The sequence below is a fragment of the Poecile atricapillus genome, chromosome 19 (assembly GCF_030490865.1).
Source record: "Poecile atricapillus isolate bPoeAtr1 chromosome 19, bPoeAtr1.hap1, whole genome shotgun sequence".
Classification (NCBI taxonomy): Eukaryota; Metazoa; Chordata; class Aves; order Passeriformes; family Paridae; genus Poecile; species Poecile atricapillus.
The window spans coordinates 7702661-7717984 of NC_081267.1; the positions used below are offsets into that span (position 1 = coordinate 7702661).

The 15324-nt window shown below is 53.3% G+C and overlaps 2 pseudogenes; one reads left to right on the top strand and one right to left on the bottom strand.

The window, feature by feature from the left end:
* Positions 1-14511, bottom strand: part of LOC131586233 (zinc finger protein 850-like) — a 111747-nt pseudogene extending 97236 nt beyond the window's left edge.
* The window catches only part of LOC131586380 (uncharacterized), a 585722-nt pseudogene that overhangs the window by 229435 nt on the left and 340963 nt on the right, over positions 1-15324 (top strand).

Consider the following 15324-nt stretch of genomic DNA (forward strand, 5'->3'; position numbering starts at 1 on the left):
GCGCTGCCAGGGATGCACAGGCTGCGATTGTTGGGGTGTCTGTGCAGGGCCGGGGGCTGGACTCCATGATCCCAATGGGTCCCAGATCCCAGCTCAGCCCCTTGTGCAACTCTCACCCTTTGGCTCAGCCTTTGTGTCCCCTGGAGGCGCTGGCAGAGCTGATGGGGTGGGGCAGGAGCGGGGCAGCCCCAGCGTTCCCCTGGCAGTGACACCACAGCCGGGGCAGCCCCAGCGTTCCCCTGGCAGTGACACCACAGCCGGGGCAGCCCCAGCGTTCCCCTGGCAGTGACACCACAGCCGGGGCAGCCCCAGCGTTCCCCTGGCAGTGACACCACAGCCGGGGCAGCCCCAGCGTTCCCTCCCTGGAGATGCTCCAAGGGAAGCGTCCAGAGCCGCGTCCAGTCAGCGGAACTGAGCGGCCACTGAGCACCCCCGGCCTGGGCTGCTGTGGATTCCTCTGCAGACAGCTCGGGGAAGGTCCCCTTGGCCACCCCCACAGTGCCACAGACAAGTGTCACACACAGTTACAGACCTCAGCCCAGAGCTGACAGGGGGTGATAATTATAAAAAAAAATAAAAATAAAAGCCACCACGAAAAAGAGAACTCCTACCTAGCAGAGCTGTTCCACCCTTCAGTTTTCTCACCTGCCTGCACACAAGACCTGGGGCTGCAAAAAATGAGGCTTTATTGGCACATTTGCAGAAAAATCAGGTTTAGGACAGGCCATCAGCAGAACTGTTTTCAGCTGGGTGAAAAAGGCCCCTTTGGCAGCTGTAGGGCCATTGAAAATGCAGACCCTCAGGCCATGGGGGAGAAAAGGGCTCTGAATTCCCCTCCCCTGACACACAAACCCTGCTCCCAGGCTGCTCCCCACACAGGATTCTACTGGAGGACTGTGGAAAGCTGAGAGTTGGCTCTGGCTTCTTCATGCTCCGTGTCCTAAAGCTGCCTGGGAGAAGAAATTTAGGGTCAACTCCACTGGCACAATCCCTCCTGGCCCAGGGCACAGCCCCAGGAAGGTCTTTGCTCCTCCCTCGGCCCTCCCTGAGGAGGCTGGCAGGGCTTGCAGGTTTATGGCATTTGTCCTTGCTGCCCCTCACATCCCACTGCCCCACAAAGAGCCCCGAGCCACCCGTGAGGGACAGGCCCTGCTGTGCCAGGCCTGGGCTCAGGGCTTGGCCTTTCTGCTTCCTCCAACCCAGCCAGGGCTGGCTCAGCATTGCAGTTCCCTGTGCTGTGCCCCAAGCTCGCTCGGGCCCTGCTGGAAAGGGACCTGAGGTACCTCGATCCCCTCGGGCAGTGCATGGGAGAAAACAACAAACTTCTCAGGAGGATGGGAAACAAACTTTTACTTGCAAACTTTAGAGAATGAGGCACTTAAGAAATCTTAAAGAAAGATGGAATTACAGTGAATCACTTCACAAAACACTGACTGAACAAACACTAACCCATCAAAATTGTCCAGATTTGGAGAAGAGGAAGTCAGGAGAAGAGAGAGAGGGACAGAGATCCACAGTCAGCCTTGGATCCAGCACCATCTCAGCTGCTGTGAGCTCCAGGGCCGTGGCACTTGTCAGTGTCACACCCATGACACAGCCTCACCTGCTCTGCTCCCTCTCCCAGCTGGGGTTTTTGGGGTGCCAGGGGCTTGGCAGCCACTTTGGGGCTGGAGCAGAGGCTGCAGTGGCTGGGCTGGGGCAGTGACCGCCCCACCTAGGCAGAACTTGCTCTGCCCCCAAAGACACCCTGGAGATGTCTGGGGCTGTTCATCATTTCTCTGCTCTCCAGCACCGAGGCAACGCACTCTGGCTACAGCTCTGAGCTCGTGCCCATGGCAACCATCCCTGGCAATGGAGCTCCATGGAGCTGCTCTCAGGAACACCCCAAGAGCTGGGGAGTGCCCCAAAACCTCCTGAGAAATGTGAGATACCTTAAAATCTCGTTGGGAACATGGAATATCCAAAACTCACTAACGGGTTTCCCCTCCCTTCACCATCCCCAAACTTTGTCTATCTCATTCCAGACCCCACCCCACCTCCCCAATCCAAACCTCAACCCATCCCATTCCTGCTGGACATCAAGACCCCATTCTCAAGCCCTATTTCCCCCATTTCACACCTCCCAAACTCCATCCCACCCATCCTGCCCCACCCAATGCCCATCTCACCCCTCCTGATTTGCATCCCACTTCACCCAATCCCCTTCCAACCCCATTCCACCTGATGCCTTCAGAAGGCTGACCTAGAACAGAGGCTGGACAGAGTTAAGAATAAAGTTTATTAAAAGGCCTTAAAGGATACGCCTTGGGCAGTGCAAGAACCTGGCCAGGGCTACACCCAAGATGGACCAGAAATGGTCACAAAAATGGACAACTCATCATGAGGTCTCACATTTTTAGAAGTTTAGGTCCATCTGCATATTGAGGTTCATTGTTCAATTACAGCTTCAGAGGATGAAGTCCCGTCCTTGTTTTCTCTCTTCAGTCCACCCTTGTTTATGCTTTTGGGCCTGAAACTTGTAACAGCTGCCCTTAGTATCAAGGTAGAAATTGTCTACCTACTCTGTGAAGAGAGCTCACTAACACTTAACAGGAAGTTCAAAAATACAAACCTAGACAGTGTAAAATATGAAAGATATGAAAGCTAAAACTTGAGGCATCACACCCTGAGGGACTGTGGAATCCAATAGTTTTGAGTGGGACTGTGCAGTTTTCAGTGGCATTGAGTGGTTTTGAGGTGACAGATCAAACTCTCATTGCTTTGAGTGCCAAAAAATGGAGAAAACTACACCAAATACACCCACAACCCCTAAGTATTTCCCTGAATACCAGATTACCTTGAAGCACTAGTAAAATGTGAGGCTCTAGATGCCTTTGATGAATTTGTAGACTTTTACCCCAATTTTGTCTGTTTTAAAGGGATGAAGATGAATCAAAAGATCATCGGAACAAAAGAAAATGACCACTAGCCCAGTGTCTTCAAAACGCAGATCACTGGGAACGTGGGTCAACAGGGCTCTGCCCAACGTGGGTCCTCTGATGGGGGATGGAGCTGGAGCAGAACATGAAGCTCTTCCTGCACTTGGGGCACTCGCAGGGCTTCCCTTACCGGTGCCTCCGCTGGTGGTGGGTCAAGTTAGATCTCTGGGTGAAGCTCTTCCCGCACTGGGGACACTCGTAGGGCCTCTCCCCAGTGTGGATGCGCCGGTGTTTGATGAGGTTGGAGTTGTCCTTGAAGCCCTTCCTGCAGTCAGGGCAGCGGAAGGGCCTCTCATCCGTGTGAATCCGCTGGTGCGTGAGGAGATGGAAGCTGGTCTGAAACCTCTTCCCACACTCAGGACACTCGTAGGGCCTCTCCCCAGTGTGGATCATCTGGTGGATGGTCAGCTGGGACCTCTGGCTGAAGCTCTTCCCACATTCCTCACACTCGTAGGGCCTCTCCCCAGTGTGGATGCGCCGGTGGGTGACAAGGGTGGAGTTGTACTTGAAGCCCTCCCCACAGTCAGAGCAGCGGAAGGGCCTCTCATCCGTGTGAATCCGCTGGTGCACGAGCAGATGTGAGCTCCTCTGAAACCTCTTCCCACACTCAGGACACTCGTAGGGCCTCTCCCCAGTGTGGATGCGCTGGTGGACAATGAGTTGGGAGTTGCAGCTGACGCCCTTCCCACATTCCCCACACTCGTAGGGCCATTCCCCAGTGTGGATCATCTGGTGGCGGATCAGGGTTTTCCTCTGGCCAAAGCTCTTCCCACACTCCAAGCACTTGTAGGGCTTCTCCCCATCCTGAAGCTGCTCATGGATCACCAGCTCAGAGCCCTGGCTGGATCTCTGGCCTCTTTCCCGGCACAGGGTGGGTCTTTCCTCCTCAGAGCACCCTGGGATGGGTTTGGAGCCCCTCCTCCTGTAAGATCTCTGAATCTTTTCCTCCCCGTTGCATTCCTGCACTGTGGAGCTGCTCAAAACAGCCTCTTCCACGAGGTTCTGCTGTGGGGATTTGTCCTCCCTGGTCTCCATCCTCAGCTCCTTGTCTGGGGGAGGAAGGACAAGGAGAGGATGGGATTTGCCTCCGTGCCAGAGGGAAGGGGAAGGAGATCCCCCCAGTGCGTCCCCAGCAGGACGGCATCAGCAGCGGGGTTGTCCTGCAGCCGGGGGCCAGGCTGGGCTGGGAGATGGAGCAGGAGAGAGGGGGAAAGGGGCACTGACTTCCTCCTCACCTGCCTGGGTGTCCTGGGGCATCTTCCTCCTCCTCGCAGTCTCCTTCTCCATCCAGCCAAGGTTAGGAAATGGGAAATCCTAGTTTGGGGAAAAACACAGTTCATGGGCAGATTGGGTTAGGGGGCTCCCCCTGTGCAAGTTCATCTCTAGAAGTCACCAGGCATCTGGAGTCTATAAAAACTGCCCAAACACCAAGATTCAGCCCTGAAAATGTCTCCCAGGAGCTCCCCATTTCTGGTCTCTCCCCTTTGGTGTTCAGCGGTTCCCCCCTGTCCCAGCTGCTGGGGGTCACGCTTGTACTGGGGGTTCCCCTGTCTGCTCAGTCCCTGTCCTCCCCAGGCTGCTGGGAGTGCCAGGAATCTGAAAAGTTCCCTGTTTCCATCTCCCCACTTAGGGATTGTGGGACCCCCCAATGTGCCCCCAAGGGGCATTTTCTGCTCAGCTTTGGAGTTCTTCATTCTCCAAACATCCCCTCCAAAAAACCACCCCAGGAGCCCCCCAGGATATCTGGGCCAAGCTCTCCCTCCCTGGGCACCTACAGGATGGGGAGGGGGTGATGATCCCATGGTTGGGGGGCTGTGAATTTGGGTAATGCTCAACCTCGTGGTTCCTTCTCCTTTCCCTGATCTTCATTTGTCCCTCCTCTTCCTCCTGCTCCTCCTCCCTAACTCCACCTTCTTCTCCTACTTCCATCCCTTCTCTCTCTCCTTCTTCATCCCTCCTCTTCCATCCCTCCTCCTCCTCCCCCAGGAGCAGTGACACCCTTGGTGCCCCGTTCCCAAACCCCTCACAGCCCACGGCAGGAGCGGGGATGGAGCCGGGACAGGTCGGGATGGGCAGCGCGGGGCTCTCCGCTGCTCCCACCCGCTGAGGACGGGGGGAACCCGGCCCGGGGAAAAGGAGAGGGAAACTGGGAAAATTGGGGGCTGCAGATCCAACCTGGGGCTGGCTGGGGACCCTGGCTGGGGACTGCCAGCCCTTGGGGCTCCTCTGGGGAGATGCGGGAGGGGGGAACACAGAGAGGGCTGGGGGATCCCAGGAGTGGCAGCACTGGCAGGGACTGGTTTGTACTGGGGTAACTGGAACCTTACTGGGGTAACTGGGAATGATTGGGAATGAGCACAAGCATGCTCTGGGCAGCTGGGATATACTGGGAATGACTGTGACCACACTGGGAACAGCTGGAACCACAGTGGGAGAAACTGGGAGTGAGTGGGACCATGCTGAGATGGACTGGGACTATTCCAGGGACAACTGGGATCATACTGGTAGGAACTGGGAAGAATTACAATTATTCTGGGATCATACTCTACTGGGATCATACTGGGATCACAGTGGGAGCAGCTGGGTCCCTGCTGGCTGAAACTGGGATCCCACTGAGGGTGACTGGAATCATACTGGGATTGACTGGGAGTGGCTGTGAGCAACTGGAATCATGCTGAAAGCAACTGGGAGGAGCTGGGAATGACTGGGAGTGTGCTGGGGCTGACTGGGATATACTGGGAGAGACAGGGAGTCCCAGGGATCACACTGGAGGCTACTGGGGTCATACTGGCACTGACAGGGAGCAACTGGGGGCCACTGGCCTCATACTGGGAGTGACTGGGATTAGACTGGGAGTGTGAAGGAAACTGGAAAATTGGGGAAAAAATGGAAAAAAGCGCAGGATAAATTCAAGGAAAATGGAAGGGAAAATTCAGGGGAAAACCAGAAAAATATCAGGGTGAAATCCAAAAAAATCAGGGAAAAATCAGGAAAAAATTGGGAAAAATTTGGGAAAAACAGGGGAAAATCTGACAAAAAATTGGGGAAAACCAGGAAAAATTTTGGGGAAAAAAAAGAGAGAACTCAAGGAAAAAAATGTGAAAAAATTGGGGAAAAATCAGGAAAAGACAGTGGAAAAAATCTGGGAAAAATCAGGAAAAGTCAGAAAAAATGGGGAGAAAATCAGGAAAAAATAGGAAAAGAAGGAAAAATCATGAAAAACCAGGGAAAATTGGAAAGAATATTTGCGAAATCAGGAAAAAAACTGGGAAAGAACTTGGAAAAATTGGGGAAATCCAGAAAAGAAAGAGGAATAAAAACTGGAAACTAATAGGAAAAAAACCAGGAAAAATCATGTAAAAACTAGGGAAATTTGAGAAGAAATTGGGAAAAAGCTAGAAAAAATTTGGGAAAGGAAGAGAGAAGAATCAGGAAAAACTAGGAAATACATGAAAAAAATTGTGAAAAATTGTGAGAAATCAGGGAAAATATCAGGAAAAGAAAGCCAAAAAGACCCTGGGAAAAATCAGGAAAAAATTGGGAAAAAAATTTGAAAAATGAAGGGAAAACCAGAAATATTTGATAAAAAATTGCAAAAAAATCAGGAAAATAATTGGGAAAAAATCAGAAAAAAAATATGGAAAAAAAGGAAAAATCAGGGGAAAACCAGGGAAAAAACAGGAAAAGGATAAAAAAATCTGGAAAAATCTGAAAAAAATAAGGAAAAAAATCAGGAAAAAATGGGGAAAACCAGAAAAATTAGGGAAAGGAAAAGGGAAAAATCAGGGGAAAAAATGGGATAAAAACAGGAAAAAACACAAAAATCAAGGAAAAGTTTGAGAAAAAAAAATGAAAAAAAATTGAAAAAAAACCCCACAAAAATAAAAAAAATAATGAAAAAAATCGGGAAAAATCAAGAAAAAATCGGGACTATCAGGAAAAAGATTGAGAAAAAATTGGATAAAATTGAGAAAAGAGAGGGAAGAAACCTGGAAAAAATCAGGAAAAATCAGTAAAAATTTAGGAAATACACGAAAAAATCAGGGACAAATTGTGAAAAAAAATGGGGAATAACCAGGAAGAAATGGTGAAAAGAAGAGGGAAAAATACGGAAAAAGTGGGGGAAAATCATGAAAAAAATTTAGGAAAAAAATTGGGAAAAAACAAGGAAAAATCAGGAAAAGAAAGAGGATGAAGACCGGGAAAATTTGGGAAAAAACAAGGAAAAAAGTCAAGGAAAAAATGAGTAAAAGAAAGTGTGGAAAAAAATTTTGGAAAAATGGGGAAAAAATTGGGAAAACGCCAGGAACTATCTAGGAAAAAAAAAGGAAAAAATCAGGAAAAATTAGGAAAAAAAGGGGAAATATTGGGACAAATCAGAGAGAAAAATCAGGAAAAAAAATTTGAAAAATATGTGAAAAAAATTGTGAAAAATGAGGAAAAATAATCAGGAAAAGAAAAATAGAATAAAACCTGGAAGAAATCAGGGAAAAAAATCAGCAAAAAAAAAAAGAAAAACATTGGGGAAAAATCAGGAAAAAAATGGGAAAAACAGGGGAAAAAATTGGGAAAAAAATGGGGAAAACCAGGAAAATTACGGAAACATTTGAGAAAAAGTTGGGAAAAAAACAGAAAATTTTGGGAAAAGAAGAGGGGAAAAACCAGGAAAAACAAAAACATCAGGAAAAAAATGGGAAAAAACTGGGAAAAATTCAGGGAAAAATGAGGAAAAAATCAGGAAAAAAATAAGAAAAAAAAATAGAGAGAAAAATTGGGGAAAATAATGCAAAAAATCAGGAAAATAACAGGATGAAATCCCCTTATCTCATTTTTAAATGGAATTTTAGGAATTGCCTACCTGGGAGGTCGTAGAAGAATTTCCAGACCTGGGAATCCGGGGAGTGGGGAAAGGTGGAATTGCAGATGAGCTGCTCCAGATATTTGGGAAGGTAGATGGTCTGGTCCACTTCCAGAATGTTTGGAGGAATCCCACGCCTCCTTCTGGCTGGAAATCATGGAAAAATCATGGAAAAATCATTGGAAAGCTGTGATTCAAATTCATGGAGTTTTTTCCCAAAAGCACCCTTTTTTCCTGCCAATATTTATATTTTTCCCCCCCAAAATATTAATTTTTGGGATACTTAAATGGGGAAGATTAGGGGGAAATAGGGAAAAGTAGAATGGAAATGGAGGAAAAATGGCAAAAAGTTGGGGAAAACTAGAAAAAAATGCAGGAAAAGAGAGAAAAATGGGAGAAAAATGGGGGGAAATGGAGTGAAAATGATTAAAAAAAATAGGGGAAAAAGTGGGATAAAAATAGGGAAAAATGGGATGGAAATGGAGAAAAAATTGGGGAAAATGGGAGAGAAAAAATGGACGAAAATAAAGATAAAAAGATGGAAAAATGAGATAAAACCAGGATAAAAATGGGGGAAAAAATGGGGGAAACTGGGAGAAAAATGGGGGGAAAATGGGAATAAAAGTGGTAAAAATTAAGAGAAAGTGGGAGAAAAATGGAAGAAAATGTGGAAAATAGGGGAGATCATGGGGAAAAAAATGAGGAAAAATGGAGCAAAAAGAGGGTAGAATGGGGAATGCATAAAAATAGATTAATAATGGGAAAGAAATTGGGAAAATATAGGAAAATGGAAGAAATTTGAGTAAAAATGGAAGAAAAATAAGAAAAAATTCAGAAAAATTGGGGAAAATGGAGGAAAAATGAGATAAGAAAGGGGGAAATGCTGGAAAAAAATGAGAAAAATGGGGAAAAATGGGGAAAATTTATATGAAAATAAGATAAAAATAAGGAAAATAGAGCAAAAATAAGGAATAAATTTGGATAAAAATAAGGAAAATTTGGGATAAACTGGATAAAAATGAGGGAAAATGGGATAAAATTGGGGGAAAATAGAGTAAAAATGAGGGAAAAAATGGAGATAACATTTGGGGAAAATGGAGACAAATTGTACTCTAATAGGGAATGACTGGAAGTGATTTGGCTCATCCTGGTGCCGAGGAAACTGAAACCACATGCGGGGAGCAACTGCGCTCATGCTGGGAGCAGCCACTGCCGGCACCGGGAGCCCCGAACCCCTTTCCCGGCCGTGCCGGACCCGCATCCCCCCGGCCCCTTTGCCGGGGCTCTGCCGCCACCGGGACCCCCCAAAAACACCTCCCGGGGACCCCCGGGGTCCCCCCGAGGGGCATCTGCGGCTCGGCTCTGGAGCCCTGCCATCCCCAAACATCCCCCCAAAAACCCCAAACCCAGGGACCCCCGGGGTATTTGGGGCGAGCTCCCCCTCCCCGGGCACCTGCGGGATGGGGGGCGATGGTCCCGAAGGAGCTGCAGATCCAGAGAGCGGGGAGCGCACGTGGAGCCTCCTCTGCCTGCTCCAGCTCTTCCTCCTCCTGCTCCTCCTCTTCCTCCTCCTCTGCCCCTCCTCTTCCTCCTCCTCTGTCCCTCCTCTGTCCCTGGGCGTGGTTCGGAGCCCTCGGGTGAGCGGGGCCGGGCCGGGACACGATGGGAAAGGGCTGGGTCCCCCCCAAACCCAGCTGGGGGCAGCGGAGGTTTGGGGGAACAATGGGAACGGGGCGGGACAGGGGAACAGGGGGAGGTGGGAGCACTGAGGGTCCCCCAGTTCACCCCAGGACCCCCAAGCCCCGTCCCAGCCCCCCAGTTCCGCCCGCAGCCCCGGCTGAGGGGGGCTCAGCCCAGGAGCCGCCGTCGTTCGGGGCTCCCCCGAGTGCAGGAACGGGAGAGTTCCCGGCTCGGGGAGGCCCCAGCAGAGGAGGGGATCTTGTCCCTCTTCCAGGGCCTTTCAGGATCTTCAGGCCCCTCTGAAGAGGAGTTTTTCTCTTTTTCAGGTTTTTTGGGGAGATCCCACCACTACAGGGGTGTTTTTTCCTCCCCATTTTAGGGTGTTTGTGAGGCCGCAGCCCCACAAACCCCTTTTGAGGGGGGATCATGATGGCTTTAAGTGACATTTTTAGGGGTGTCCCGACCCCAAGCCCCTGTAGGGGATGTTTTGTCCCCCCAGGGTGGATTTTTGGGGTTCTCTCTACCACAGCCGCTTTAAGGGCCCCCGCTATTGTCAGGTCCCACTGTAACTCCTCTTAAAAGGGCAACACCACTCCCTTTGGTTCCGGCAGTGGAGCCCCGGGAGGGGTTGGGGGTCCCGGGAGGGGTTGGGGGTACCTGGGTGATGCCGATGGTGTCCATGGGGATCCCGTGCTGAGTATAAACCTTGGTGAGGGGTTCCTGGGGGATTTTGTAAGTTCTGGGTGTTTTTGGGGCCATGGTGGTTTTTGGGAGTTCTCAAGGGGTTTTACAGGAGTCCCGAGGAGGGAATTTGGGCGATCCCAGGGGTGGAATTGAATCCCAGGGGGATCTCAAGGCTGTTTTGGGGAACCTGCTGGTGATGCAGGTAGGGACCCCATGCCAGGTATGAACCTTCTCAATATCTGTATGGGGTTTTGCGATCTTGGGGAGTTTTTGGAGCATCCAGGGATGTGTTTGGGATCCCGGGGAGGTTGGGGTGCCCCGGGGGGTTTGAGGGTTCTCGGCAGGTTTGGGGGTACCTGGGCAATGCGGGTGGCAGTGCTGGGGACCCCGTGCCGGGTTTGAACCTTCTCACTGTGCACGGGCAGCGTCAGCGTGTTCAGGGAGATCCTGGGGGGCCCAGGGGGGTCACCCCAAATCCCAGGGACCCCAAATGCTGAGGGACCTCCCGAACTGCCCTCACCACTGGATCTGCTGCAGGCAGGGGGGCACCAGCACTCAGCCCCCACCCTCCACCATCACAGGGGGGCTGTGGAAGAAATCTGGGGGTGCACGGACAGGTCGGGTGGGACCCCCAAAGTCCTGGGGGAGGGGACACAGGGGGACTCCCAGGAATTCCCGTTGTGGGGGGATGAGGGGGGACCCAGGCAGACTTTGGGGGGCTGGTTGTGTCATGAAGGGACCCCCAGGAGTCTTGTGGGGGATGGGGCGGGCAAAGAACAGGGCGACCCCCAGGATGGGTTTGGGGGGGAACCGGACTGGAACTCCCATGGCTGCGGGATGGAAAGATCTGCCCATGGAATTCCATGGGAATGGCATGGCAGTGAGATCGATCTACAGAATTCCCATGGGAATGGGACAGCAGTAGAATTCATCCTTGGAGGTCTCACGGGAATGGGATGTCTGAGATCCATCCATGGAATTTCCATAGATTTCTCACCCATGGATTTGCCCTCCCAAATCCTACATTCCTGTTCCCATATTCCCTGAGAATTCTGCCCTCCCCACCTTTACACTCCAGCGCCTCCCGCCCATATCTGACATATTTCCGGAGACATTCCCTGCAGCTGTGTGCCAGGGAATTTGTTAATCCCTCAGCCTGGATCTCAGGGATCCCCATGGCGGTGCCACAGTTGCCATCGCAGCCCCACAGATCCCCCAGCCCCGGCTCCCCCCGCTCAGCCCCGCTCTGGCTGTGCCGCTGCTGCAGCATCTGCAGCTCCCCGCTGGCCCCGTGCCGGTGCCGCTCCTTGTGCCGGCTCTGGCTATCCCAATATCCCAGCCCTGGCTATCCCAATATCCCAGCCCTGGCTATCCCAATATCCCAGCCCTGGCTATCCCAATATCCCAGCCCTGGCTATCCCAATATCCCAGCCCTGGCTATCCCAATATCCCAGCTCTGGCTATCCCAATATCCCAGCTCTGGCTATCCCAAGATCCCAGCTCTGGCTATCCCAAGATCCCGGCTCAGTTCCGGCCGGCATCCCCGGCGGCTGCGGCTCCGCCCGGCCCCGCTCGCTGCGGCGGCGCTGGAAGGGGATCCCAGCCAGGGACCCCATGGACATGGACTGCGGGAAGCCCGGGCCGGGCTCCGACAGCGCCGCGTGCAGGGAACGCAGGGAGAGGAGAACTGGGGGGACATTTGGAGATTTGGGATCGGGGGGGTCACGGCTGAAGGAAAGGGGGAACGGGGAGAGCCGGGAAGGGCATTTGGGGATGCCAGGACTGACAAGAGGGGAGGCTAGGGCTGGCTAGATGTGGCATGGCTGGAGTTCAGGGCGTTCCTGTGTCCAGGAAAGGGAGCTCCAAGGGTCCCCGGTGTCCTCATTGCCAGGACAGGGCAGGGAAAGCCGGGATGGCTGGGAATAGGGGTCCCGGGTGTCCTCAGTGCTGAGGAAAGGAGGGGCTGGCTGCTGAGAGAGGCAGGAATAAGGGTCCAGGGGGTAAATGGGTCAAGGAGAAGGGGGCTCTGGGGGCTGCGGGAGGCGGGATGGCCGGGAAAGGGGTGCAGGCGTTCCTGGTGCCGGATAAGGGGGTGCAGGGTGGGACCCACGGCCGGGAATGGGAGTTCGGTGGGATGGCGGCGCCCAGGAATGGGGGTTTAGGGGCCCCTCGGCGCTCCGGAATGGGCGATCAAAGAGTCCCGGTGCCGGGGGTCCCCCTCACCTCTCGCCGCCCCCCAGGAGCGCCCCCGGCCCCAGCGCTGGAGCCATCGCGCTGCTCCGCTGCGGCCCCGCCCACAGCCCCGGCCCCGCCCCCAGAGCCGCCTCCGGCCCCGCCATTGGTGCCGCTCTTTGCTGCCCGCCAATGTCATCCATGGCGCTATGATGTCATACAGCCATGTCATGATGTCACAGCCTTCTCTGTGATGTCACACAGTCCCCTCTATGATGCCATAGCTGCACAGTGACGTCACACAACAAACTCTGTGATGTCACAGCCCCATCTGTGACCTCACACAACCCACTCGGAGCTGTCACACAGCCCCTTTCTGACATCACAGCTGCTCTGGGGCTCCAGGACACAGCCACAGAGGTGCTGCTGTGACACAGCCCCCTCTGGGACATCCCACAGCCCCTGCCAGTGCTGAGCCCCTGGGAGCTCTGTCTGGGCCCGCTCGTGTCCCTGAGCTGCCCTGGCAGGGCCCCAGCCCTGCTGGGCTGTGCTCAGGAGCTGCTCCTGGCCAGAGCTGTCTCCCTGCTGTGGTCTGTTTCCATGACAACCATCACAGCCCCTGTTGCTATGGTCAGTCCCTTGGCAGCTCCATGGAGACCCCATGCCAGAGGTGGTTGCCATGGACACCAGCTCAGGGCTGGAGCCAGAGCCCGTTGCCATGGCAACCATTTGCAGTCCCATCCCCAGGCTCATGGGATCACAGAGCCACAGAATTGGCTGAGTTGGGAGGGACCCATGGGGATCCTCCAGTCCAACTGCTGGCCCTGCACAGGACACCCCAACAATCCCAGCCTGGGCCTGGCAGCGCTGGCCAAACGCTGCTGGAGCTCAGCCAGCCCTGGAGCTGGGAGCCTTCCCTGGGGAGCCTGTTCAGTGCCCCAGCAGCCTCGCAGGAAAAACCTTTTCCTCACATCCAGCCTAAACCTGCCCGCCTCAGCTCCAGCCGCTCCCTCCACTCCTGTCCCTGGGCACCAGAGGGAAGAGGTTCCCTCAGCCCCCAGCCAGGGACCCGCTCCCAAGGCTGCTGCCATGGCAACCAGGCCTGGCACCAGCTGGGATGCTCGGTTTCCATGGGCTGGGCTTCAGGAATGGCATTCCCCATTTTCCTGCTCCTGCTAATGCAGCTCTGCCGCTCGCTTCCCTCCCACCTCCCACGGAAAGCAGAAAAGGCAAAGATCCCGGGCTGGGATAAGAACAATTTATTGACAACAGCAATGGGATAAGGAACAAATAGGTACAGAAACAATTTGGATAACAGAAGGGATAAGACAATCTATTTACTGGGAAAACTAAAATGTCATTGACCAGCTCTTCCTGGCCACGTATTTCCTCCTGCCAGGAAAGGACACCCTTCTCCTCTGGTGAGAGACAGGGAGTCCTTTTCCTGCCCCTGGCAGTGACCTGAGGTGGGACTGAATATAATGGGCCATGATCACACTCTCACATTCTTTGATCCCAAATCATGTCATTGCCACAGGCAAGAAAAGGGACAGGTGTCTTCCCATCATGGATCACAGGGAACATGGATCACCAGGTCTCTGCCCTATGTTGGTCCTCCAAGGGGGGATGAGGCTGGAGCTGTGGAGAAAGCTCATCCTGCACTTTGGGGCATTTGCAGAGCTTCCCTTACCGGTCCCTCCGTTGGTGTTTGCTCAAGTGACATCTCTCACTGAAGCTCTTCCCACATTGGGGACACTCGTAGGGCCTCTCCCCAGTGTGGATACGCTGGTGCCTGATGAGGTTGGAGTTTCGCTTGAAGCCCTCCCCACAGTCAGGGCAGCGGAAGGGCCTCTCATCCGTGTGAATCCGCTGGTGCCTGAGGAGAGTGGAGCTGCTGTGAAACCTCTTCCCACACTCAGGACACTCGTAGGGCCTCTCCCCAGTGTGGATGCGCTGGTGGATGATGAGCTGGGAGTTGAAGCTGAAGCCCTTCCCACATTCCCCACACTCATAGGCCCATTCCCCAGTGTGGATCATCTGGTGGCAGATCAGGCGGTTGCTACACCTGAAGCTCTTCCCACACTCCAAGCACTTGTAGGGCTTCTCCCCATCCTGAACCTGCTCATGGACCACCAGCTCAGAGCCCTGGCTGGATCTCCGGCCGCCTTCCCGGCACAGGGTGGGTCTTTCCTCCTCAGAGCACCCTGGGATGGGTTTGGAGCCCCTCCTCCTGCGGGATCTTTGCAGATTTTCCTCCCCATTACATTCCTCAGCCATGGAGCTGCTCACAATGGCCTCTTCCACGAGGTTCTGCTGTGGGGATCTTTCCTCCCTGGTCTCCATCCTCAGCTCCTTGTCTGGGGGAGGAAGGACAAGGAGAGGATGGGATTTGCCTTCGTGCCAGAGGGAAGGGGAAGGAGATCCCCCCAGTGCGTGCCCAGTGGCACGACGGCGTTGGCAGCAGGGTTGTCCTGCAGCCGGGGGCCATGCTGGGCTGGGAGATGGAGCAGGAGAGAGGGGGAAAGGGGCACTGACTTCCTCCTCACCTGCCTGGGCATCCTGGGGCATCTTCCTCTTCCTTGCAGCCTCCTTCTCCATCCAGCCAAGATTTGGGAATGGGAAATCCTGGTTTGGGGAGGTTTGAGTTTGAAGGTCCCTCTACCCAAGTCCATCTCCAGAAGTCACCGGGCATCTGGAGTCCATAAAAACCTCCCAAACACCAAGATTCAGCCCTGAAAATGTCTCCCAGGAGTTCCCCGTCTCTGGTCTCTCCACTTTGGTGTTCAGGGGTTCCTCTCTGTCCCAGCTGCTGGGGGTCACTCTTGCACTGGGGGTCCTCTGTCTACTCAGTCCCTGCCCTCCCCAGGCTGCTGGGAGTGCCAAGAATCCAAAAAGTTCCCCCGGTTACCAGCTCCCCACTTAGGGATGCCAGGACCCCCAATTTACCCCCAA